The sequence below is a fragment of the Vespa velutina genome, chromosome 14 (assembly GCF_912470025.1).
Source record: "Vespa velutina chromosome 14, iVesVel2.1, whole genome shotgun sequence".
In the NCBI taxonomy this organism is placed as follows: domain Eukaryota; kingdom Metazoa; phylum Arthropoda; class Insecta; order Hymenoptera; family Vespidae; genus Vespa; species Vespa velutina.
In genome coordinates this window covers 3,882,767-3,892,337 of record NC_062201.1, presented here as the reverse complement: position 1 = coordinate 3,892,337, position 9,571 = coordinate 3,882,767, and positions in this window count along the sequence as shown.

Here is a 9,571-nt window from a genome sequence, read left to right as displayed (position 1 = left end):
AGAACAACTTCGTGTCCTGTCTATTCGCAAAACTACCTCTTCCTTTTGGATATCTCTTCCCTCTCTCCCTCCCTCCCTCTCTCTCTCTCTCTCTCTCTCTTTTTTCCTCTTCTTGCCTTTCTTTTTCACGAAGTCCTTCCTTGCAAAGGCAGATGATTCCCTTCGGGCCATGCACTCAAAATGAAGCAGTTATACGACCGAACTAATAACATATTTAGGAGGGCAAGCATATACCCACCTGTATACACTCGCGACCTCCCAAGATGGGCGCACGCTTCCAAAAGACCAGACTCTTGCCTCTATTTTTTTTTCCCCCTCCCTTAAGAGAAAGAAAGATCGAGAGATATTTTGAAATAGAACAGGTGAACTAACGTGTCTATGGATATAAAGTTAAATTTTACTCGAAATATGAATACTTTCTTAGAAAAATATTAAAATGATATTTACAATGTTACAACCCCTCGATATTATAAATCTAATTTATCGTCCTGTACAACGAGATAAAGATCCGACGTATTTTATGACCGATTATGAAATAAGAACAAAAAAAGAAAAAAGAAAAAAAGACAATGTCATTTGTTTCATTCAACAAATTAGAATTCTTAATTAATTGTGTATATCTCTTTTATATTGGCTCGTATTACTTTTATCTCGTTGAAACAAGAAGAAAAAGTAAAGAGAAGGAAGAGATGTGGAAGAGAAAGAGAGGAAAAAAAATTAAGAGTAAAAAGGAAAAAAGAAAGGAACAGAAAAATGAGAGAGATGGAAAATGTTAAAGAGAAAAAAAAATCTCTTTTAAAAAAGGATGAAGGAAGCGGAACTTGGAAGCGTGACGCATCGATTTGACAAAAAAAAAGAAGCAGATCCTTTACTCCCTCCTTCTCTCTCTCTCTCTCTCTCCCTCTCTCTCTCTCTCTCTCTCTCACTCCTTCTCTACTTCGAAATATTTCTTTCGAAGTCGAAAGGCAGGGGGTCCATCGTGCGTGTCCAAGTAGAAGCAGGCACGACAATGCCTTGGCTTTCCACGGACGTGAACTTTCGACAATGCTGCTGGAACGAAGAAGCATGGAAGGAGAACGAGCAGAAGATTCGCCCTTTGTCGGCTTTTAAAAGTAAGAGCAACGTGTTTCTGAACAGAGAAGAGAGACAGAGAGAGAGAGAGAGAGAGAGGACCACCAACACACACACACACACATAATACGTATATGCACATACATAAAGACGTGATTTAACAAACGTTGAGTCGAAACACATGTTGGACTTTTCAAAAACCCATAGACACGTGACTTCATTATTTTCTTCTGATGTTTGCTATTAAAAAATGTTTCCGAATTCTTGAAAAAGAAGAAAAAGAAATAAAAATTTGGAAAGAAAAAAGAAACGAGAAAATAAGTAAAGAAAGAACGGAGAAAATGAAAATCATCTCATTTCTTTGAGTGGATAAATATATATAAAAAAAAGAAAAGAAAGAATTTTAAAAATAATTTCTACAATCTTTATAAAAGTTCCATTGTATTTTTTTGTATTTTTCTTTTTTTATATGAAATACTTTTACCAATGATTTCCGCGGGTTCCTTCTCGATCCTTTGATCGCTCGCGGAACGACACGCGAGCTCGTTAACGTCCCAATTTCGCGGCTAATGCTCGCATTCTCTGAACGATCTTCTTGTCTACTCTTATGCCCACCAAGGATAAGTTTTTCATTCTGTTCTCTTGATTCTTCATCATTCTTATTTTTATTAGAGAACCATTGTGACTCTAATATCTGTCAGTCGAGTACAAAAGAAAAAAAAAGAAAAAAAAAAAAGGGGGTGGAAAGAAAAAAAAAAAGAAGAAAAGAACAAGGGAAGATTTTTATTTCGAGATAATAAAATTAGAATGATTTTTGTATACGCTTTGATGACGTTTTATTTATTTATTATTTATTTTTTTTCTTTTGTTCGATTCTTTCGTTTTTTTTTTTTTTTTTTTTTTTTTTTTTTTTTCTTTCTTATTCATCTCTCTTACGTATGAGAAGTGCTTTCGTATGAAAAAAAGAATGGCGCAAGATATATCACAAGATTGTGTTTTTCTTTTTTTTTTTTTTTTTTTTTTTTTAGGTAATGAATACTTGTCTCTTAATTAGCATAATAACTCTTTAACTCGTATTGTAGTAAATACGACGTAGGATCTTTTCATCTGCTTTTCTTTTTCTCTCTCTCTCTCTCTCTCTCTCTCTCTCTTTATACCGTCGTCGTTGGTTCTTCTTTCGACCCTCGACTCGAAAGATTCGAGGTAGTTTCCTAACTGCTAAGGGCTAGGGGAGGTGTCGAATAAATTGAGGTCGCGTGGGGCGGACGTCTGCCGGGAATGGTGGACCACACTGGCGCGATTTCTTTCTACCCTCGAGGCTCCTGGATAGGCTTTGAGATATCCTTGGTCTCTCTCCTCGTAGAAAAAGGACAGATAGAAAGAAAGACAGCTAGAAAGAAAGCGCGCGCGAGAGAGAGAGAGAGAGAGAGAGAGAGAAAAGGGAGAAGAACTGGAAGAGTTGTGTGCGGTATTCTTTGAAGTCGTGTGCCATTCCACGTCGAAATTTTCCAGAGTCGGCCTTTCCTTTTTGAAAGATGAAGGAAGGAGAAACTCTGTGTAAGAAAAAGAAAGAATAAAATGGGAGTAAACCGGAATCAGCCTTGTTCCGGTCTCGACGCGTGTTTTACAGAATGTACAGTAGAGAACAGGTCGACAGAGATTTTTCATGGTCTATCTTTCTGAAGGGACTTTTCTAAATATATAGGTATATATACTTATATACGATATATATATATATATATATAGGTAGGTAGGTATATATTCCTGGTTAGTATCCGAAGATATTTCGACTAACTTTCGTAGAAGTCTAAGATAATTTAGTCTACCCTAAAGCAGAATATTTAGGACGGTATTGTTCGGAAGTATCTGTCGACAAAGAAGAAAAAAAAAGAAAGAAAGAAAAAAAAAAAGAAAATAAAAAGAGAAAGAAAAAAAAGTAATATTTATGGAAGAAAATTATTATTAAAAAAATTTTTTTAAGGCACATGTTTAAGTTAATAGATATTGAAATAATAAAATAAAATGATAACGATAAAGGTATTGATAAAATAATGATATGGCAGATAAAGATAATGATAAAATAAAAATGTATTACATGAAATACTTGTTAATTTAACAAATGATCGGTATAATTAGATCAAAATTCCCATTTACTTTATAATAAGCGTTCTTTTTATCGTATATGTAGGTACGTATACCATCTATATATAGTATGTGCACTTGTTCGATAATATCCATGATTGGCGATCATTCGCGAAGAAGCTCCACTCTGAAAGGTAGGAAACAAAAAAAATTGACTACTTGCGTGTGGTCTCCTCTAACGATCGACTAAAATATGTTATTAGGGAGAGAGAAAGAGAGAGATCGGTTCGGCCGATGCACACCGGTCAGATTAAACGAGAACCCCTGGCCACGCGTATTTGCATTTGACGCATAATTGCTCGCACGCGATTTACTTCATCTTCTCTCTTCCTCTCTCTCTCTCTCTCTCTTTCCTTCTTCTTCCAACAGATTTTCTCTTTATTAAGGTGCTCCAGGACGATGAATTTATTTAGCCATTACTTTAACGGTGTCAGCTGGGCGAAAACGCATCCATAAAGGGACGAATCCTTTCGTTTAATTATCTCTCGTATCTCATTGATTATCGTCATAATATGTCTATATGTACATTTATATACTACGAAATATAAAACATTTGAATTGCTACGATGATTTATTTATTTTTCATCGTACAATTTTATCGTACTTACATCGAACGAAATGTCTAACAGAAATCATGTAGAATCGATTTATATTTCATTATTTTTCTTTTTCTCTTTCTTTTATTTTTTTTTTTTTTTTTTTTTTTATATAATTTTATTATTCAAACATCGTTCAATTTTTGCATGCAAATGTAAGTGAATATACATATATATGTGTGTATATATATATATGTATATATTCGATTATATCAATATTCATATGCATGATCCAGTAAACTAGAAATTATGAAAGATTAATATTATATTCGTAGATTAAATATTAAATAAATGGATCTATATATTTTTTGTATCATTTTTCGTTTTTATATCTTTTTGTAATGATTTTATCGTACACCAGTTAAATATAAAACCACAGGATACAAGATCCCAATCGTGAAATCGTTTATTTTCTTTCCCTTCGATACACCTGCCGTCTTCCCACGTGAGTTCATGTGCAATCGTATTTCTGCTTCCCTTTTGCATCTCCTCCTTCGTCACCTTGCCAACAGGAAGAGGGAAAGGATGACGATAGAATTCTTTTACGGGGAGCTTGAAAGAACGAAAGGGAATGATAGAAGAAGATAGAAAGATATCCTACATGAAAAGAAAATACAGACCTGCTTTCGGGATCGAAAATCGTATGGGACAAGTTCGAGACGAGTATATGTATATATATATATATAAGCATTGAGTGTCAATCAGAACAACTGATTTCTAAAGGGATTCTCCTTCTTTTTCCCTTTGAACGAATACCGAATGCATTATCGTTTCTTCGAGAGTTGTTCTCGATTAACCCTCTTTCCTATTGGAACTCTCCCTTTAAATTATAAAACCAATTTCCGTTGTTGAAGTTTATCGAGGTCGACGAAGGTCGGATATATATACACATACATATACACACATATGTACTGGTATATATATATATATATATATATATATATATATATATGAACTGTGATGTGTAGGGATTCAATTCGATTCGAACGGATGTCGCGTCCTGCTTTTACTCTCTGTCGTGAAATAACCTGCTCTTCGAAAGAGCTTCAGGTGCAAATAAAGGATATCCTCTTACGAGAAGAGGTTAAGGACTTTTAGCATAGGAAATTCTTAAATTTAATTGGGAAGTCATTTTTCTTGTAACACCGTAGGCGTCGCCTTATCTTTGTCGAAAATTAAAACTTTCGAGAATCCAAACGATTTTGTTCTTTTCGCATTAACGTGTATAAGAAAAGAAGAGAGAGAGAGAGAGAGAGAGAGAGAGAGAGAAAGAGAAAGAGAGGGAGAGAGAAAGAGAAGGAAAGAAAGACTGTCATTAATGGTTTATATATTGATTTTCTTTCTTTCTTCTTCTTTTGATATATATATATATATATATATATATATATATATATATCGGTATCTCGCGGCTTTCACGTTGATCTTCACCAATTAGCGATTGATTGCCTTTTTCATATTTTACTTGGGTAAGATTTCACGAAACGTGCCAGCTCGAACGGGAAATGACGTTACATTGGAATCTTGCGGGATTTCTTTCAAGTCAAAAGCAACCAGAGAAACGAAGTACACGCTCAATTTGCTTCGTCCAATTACAGAATTCCGTTCGAACTCGGCGGTATATCGCACGTTCGTGCGTTCCATGAATAAATTAGAAAATAAGAAGTTGTATCTACTGTACATAATAAACGTGTATATGTGTTGCTACCCTTGACCAATATATATTCGAATGTTACATCGAAGATATGTTCGTTTAAATAAATTATTACGAATTAATCCTCATGGAATAATATACGCAAAATTGCATATCGAACATTTTATATACATTAATGAATATTTAATGGACAAAATTTCTCCAGATTCGTAGTTTCGTAGCTTAAAAAAAAAGAAAAGAATTAATCTTATAAGAAAAAAAAAAAAAAAAAAAAAAAAAAAAAAAAAAAAAAAAGAAAAGCCTCGAGAAAAGAGCAATGTAAGTTTAAAATTATTTAAAAAATATTTGATCCATCTTGCACGTATCGTATCGTATTTTATTTCTATTTCTCAAATATGTACTTTAATGTAAACATTTGGAAGGTAAATGTACGACCTACACGTATGTATAAGTATACAGTCTGTGTCGTTTGTAGAACGTTCGGTAGTAGTAAACATTCCTTTGTACTTATAGAGTGTGAATAAGTCGAGGTATTACGAGTTTTAGTTTACTTTAAACACTCGTCCCGTTTACACGTATATACGTACGTATTTAATTTCTACTCTCTTAAAATTTTCAAACTATAATATTTTATATATAAGAAAAATAATCGTCGTAATTATTTAAATACGTTACATTATCGTATATGATGGTCGGATAAAAATTATTTTTCGATCGTTGCAATGCCGTTTCTTGAAAATGAAATTTCTTGTTCGTAAGATATAAGCTAAACTGATAAATAACAATTGAAAAGAATTGTATCCGTTGGTGGTCTTCAGAGTGATCGGTTCTCAACACTCGTATCGATTCGTTCGGCGAAGAAACCGAGAGAAAAGCGAGACGCGCTCGCGCCAGTTCGTTCGAGCGTGGCAAAGAAACGTGTCGATGGTAGGTGCGGAATGCGACGAGCGAGCGGTAAGTTTCTTCCGTGACAGCGTTAATTAACCGTGACGCCAGCGTTAAGAACTACGTAGGTATCGAAAAGTTCACGAACGTGCAACTTTCTCGTTCACCAAGATTCTATATATTTATTTACTACCAACCACGATTTTTAATCTTTTTCATTTTTCTTTTTTGTTTTTTTTTTTTCTCCCCCTTTCCTTTTCAATAGAAATTTTCACTCTCGAATCAAGAACGAAGAAATATTTTATATTTCTTCGTTCATTGGAATGCTCGTATCTATTTATAGGATTAATTCTAATAACATTTCAAATGTATATTATCGAAGAATGTCAATTTAATGATTTAGCGACATCGAAAAGGAAAAAGATAATATTTATAATATTCGTTTTCTTTTGTTGGATAAACTTTCATGTCATTATTTATTGATCACTACGATGTATATTCTATGATTTAAATGCATTAGAAAATGATGACGATTATGATAATTCAGACGTAACGATATCAAAATTAATTCGATTATTAGCCGATTATTTTATTTATCCTGAATAATTTTTACGAATTGTAAATATATATCTAATCAACGAGAAAAAGATCGATAATATTTTATCGATCACAGAAAAGTATCAGATACCACCATGAGATTGTCGGAGGGTCGATCTCTAAGAAGATACATCCTTCGTCAGGAGTCTTTCACGATCGTGATCGATGTAGCGAGCTCGTACTTGCGAATCTTGGAAGCTGAATCGATCGATCGATCGATCGATCGATTCACGAGCATGGAAGAGAGTCGGTTATCCAGTGATCGAGACGCGTTCCTGTACGATCTGCGTGAGTTTACGAGCCGTTTCTTGCGCCCTCGGGCTTTAAAAGCGAGGCCATTCGAACAAGAGAGCAAAAGGGAGAGAGAGAGAGAGAGAGAGAGAGAGAGAGAGAGAGAAAGAGAAATCAAAGGCTACCCTTCGAATGCACTGCTCTCTTTGTGTCTTCTACGGCGACGCATCGACGCGCACTTGGAATGTCGCTTTATCGTAGCGAGAAAAAGATTTTTATTTCTGCTATACTACTCTTTTATATCTACAGGGTGAGTCATATTGTCATTTATTATAGATTGATAAATAATGAAAGTGAAGGGAATCATTTGTGTCAACATTAAAAGTTAACCGATTTCCTTCGAACCACTTTCTTCATTTTTCTTTTCTTTTTTTCTTTGTTTTCTTTTTCTTTTTTGTTCTTTTTTTTTCTTTTAAAGCGATCTAAGCGGTAAGTACTTAAATCAAGAACTTTTTCTTTTTTTTCTTTCTCCGTCTCCTTTTTTCGTTTTATTATCTTCATCAGTTATTCAGACATGAATTGTAGCTAAGTATTTATATATATATATATAATGCAAGAATTTACTTCAAGTGATATTTCATCTCTTAATGGATCTTTATCCGTATAATAACTGCGACACAATTACTAGAATATATTTGGCTTTCTTATCATTGAATATGATTTATTAGAATAAAATTTGATCGTGATATTGTATTCTTAAGAAAGAAAATTTCGAATGAGTTGTTCTCGAAAGATGATTTCGAGGAACTTAATACAGCGTGCAATGTTGGCTATTAAACGAACGGAATACTCATAAATATAAATCATATGGAATTGTCTTGTTGCTCTGTGTTCGAAGCAGTCACGACCCTGGGAAACAGCTGTCCATTTGTAAGAAGAAGAAGAAGAAGAAGAAGAAGAGGACGAAGAAGAAGAAGAAGACGAACGTTGGGAGGACGAGGGAAAGAGAGGAGTGAAGACGAAAGGAGAACTCACGACGCCGCCAAATTTGGTCTCGCGAATGTTGGCGGAATTACAGATCGTCGCCTCCTTCTTGTGTCCTTTCTCTCGACTCTCCTCGTCCCTTTATGCCAGCCCTTCCTTTCTCTCTCTCTCTCTCTCTCTCTCTCTCTCTGCAACTCTACAACTCTCGAACTTCTTCAAGTTCGAACCTTTTGTACGTGGAACCACGATAACTTTCTTGCTATAAAATTCTTCTAAAAAGGATCGATTCGTCGATCTCGATCATCGATTTCGAGCAAATTTAATTTTGTATCTTTTGAAAACTCATTGATTTTAGAATATTCAGGGGGGGGGGGGAAAGATATTAATATAAAAAAATTCGTACGAGTTTTCTGATCCTTACTTTTTCTTTCTTTTCTCTTTTTTTTTTCTTCAGATTCACACGAGATATTGTAAATTTGAAATTAAGCTATTTCAAAAAAATAATTTTATTCCGAGCAAAGAACTTTCGATCGTGGCTGTACGTAGAATAGCTTATCGGTAGAGTCCCCGATCGAAGGTAGGTATCGTTTAATAGAGCGAGCCTTTGATTAAATTGTTGGCCGATTAAGAGACAAGAATCGCATTCGCGATAAGTCCGGAAAGATAAATCGATCGTTCGTCGGAGGCTATTCAAGCCACTCGTCGAATTATAATCGAAGTCTCGCTGCAAATTGACTCTTTCGAAGCTTCAATTAATCTTCTCTCTTTCTCTTTCTCTTTCTCTCTCGTGATTTGAAGGAAAAGAAAAAAATAAATAAAGGAAAAGAAAAGAAGAAGAAAAAGAAAAAAAAAGAAAAAAAGAAACGAAGAAATGTAATGGTGGTGCGAAATTTCATAGGGTAAAATAAATCTTATAGGGTGAATTTATAAATATTCACATGTGCTTCGTCGAATCGAATTATCGCGAGTCATTATAAACAAAACAAAAAATCTTACAACTTATTCTATTTCTTATACATTTGTTTATTTATTTATTTATTTATTTATTTATTTATTTATTTATTACGATAAATTCGCATAGTTACGAAGAAACGTTTTATAATTCCTCTTTGTACGATCAAAATTACTCATCATACCATCACCATCACGTTTGCCATAGACTGTTTAATCAATGAATTCGACACGGTGGGCCTATTAATGAGCATACGGACGAAATCTTCCGCAAAGGTAATCGCGTTTTAATTAATTTTTTATCGGCCGATAACAGGATCTTACTGCGTCGTTGTGAAAAAAAAATTTTAAAAAGAGATCGCTACGTTTTTATTTGCACACTTACACGTTCAACTTCTTTTCCGTTATTAACCCGTTCGTGTTAATAATGAAGACGAAATTGATTTTTCATTCGTATTAATTC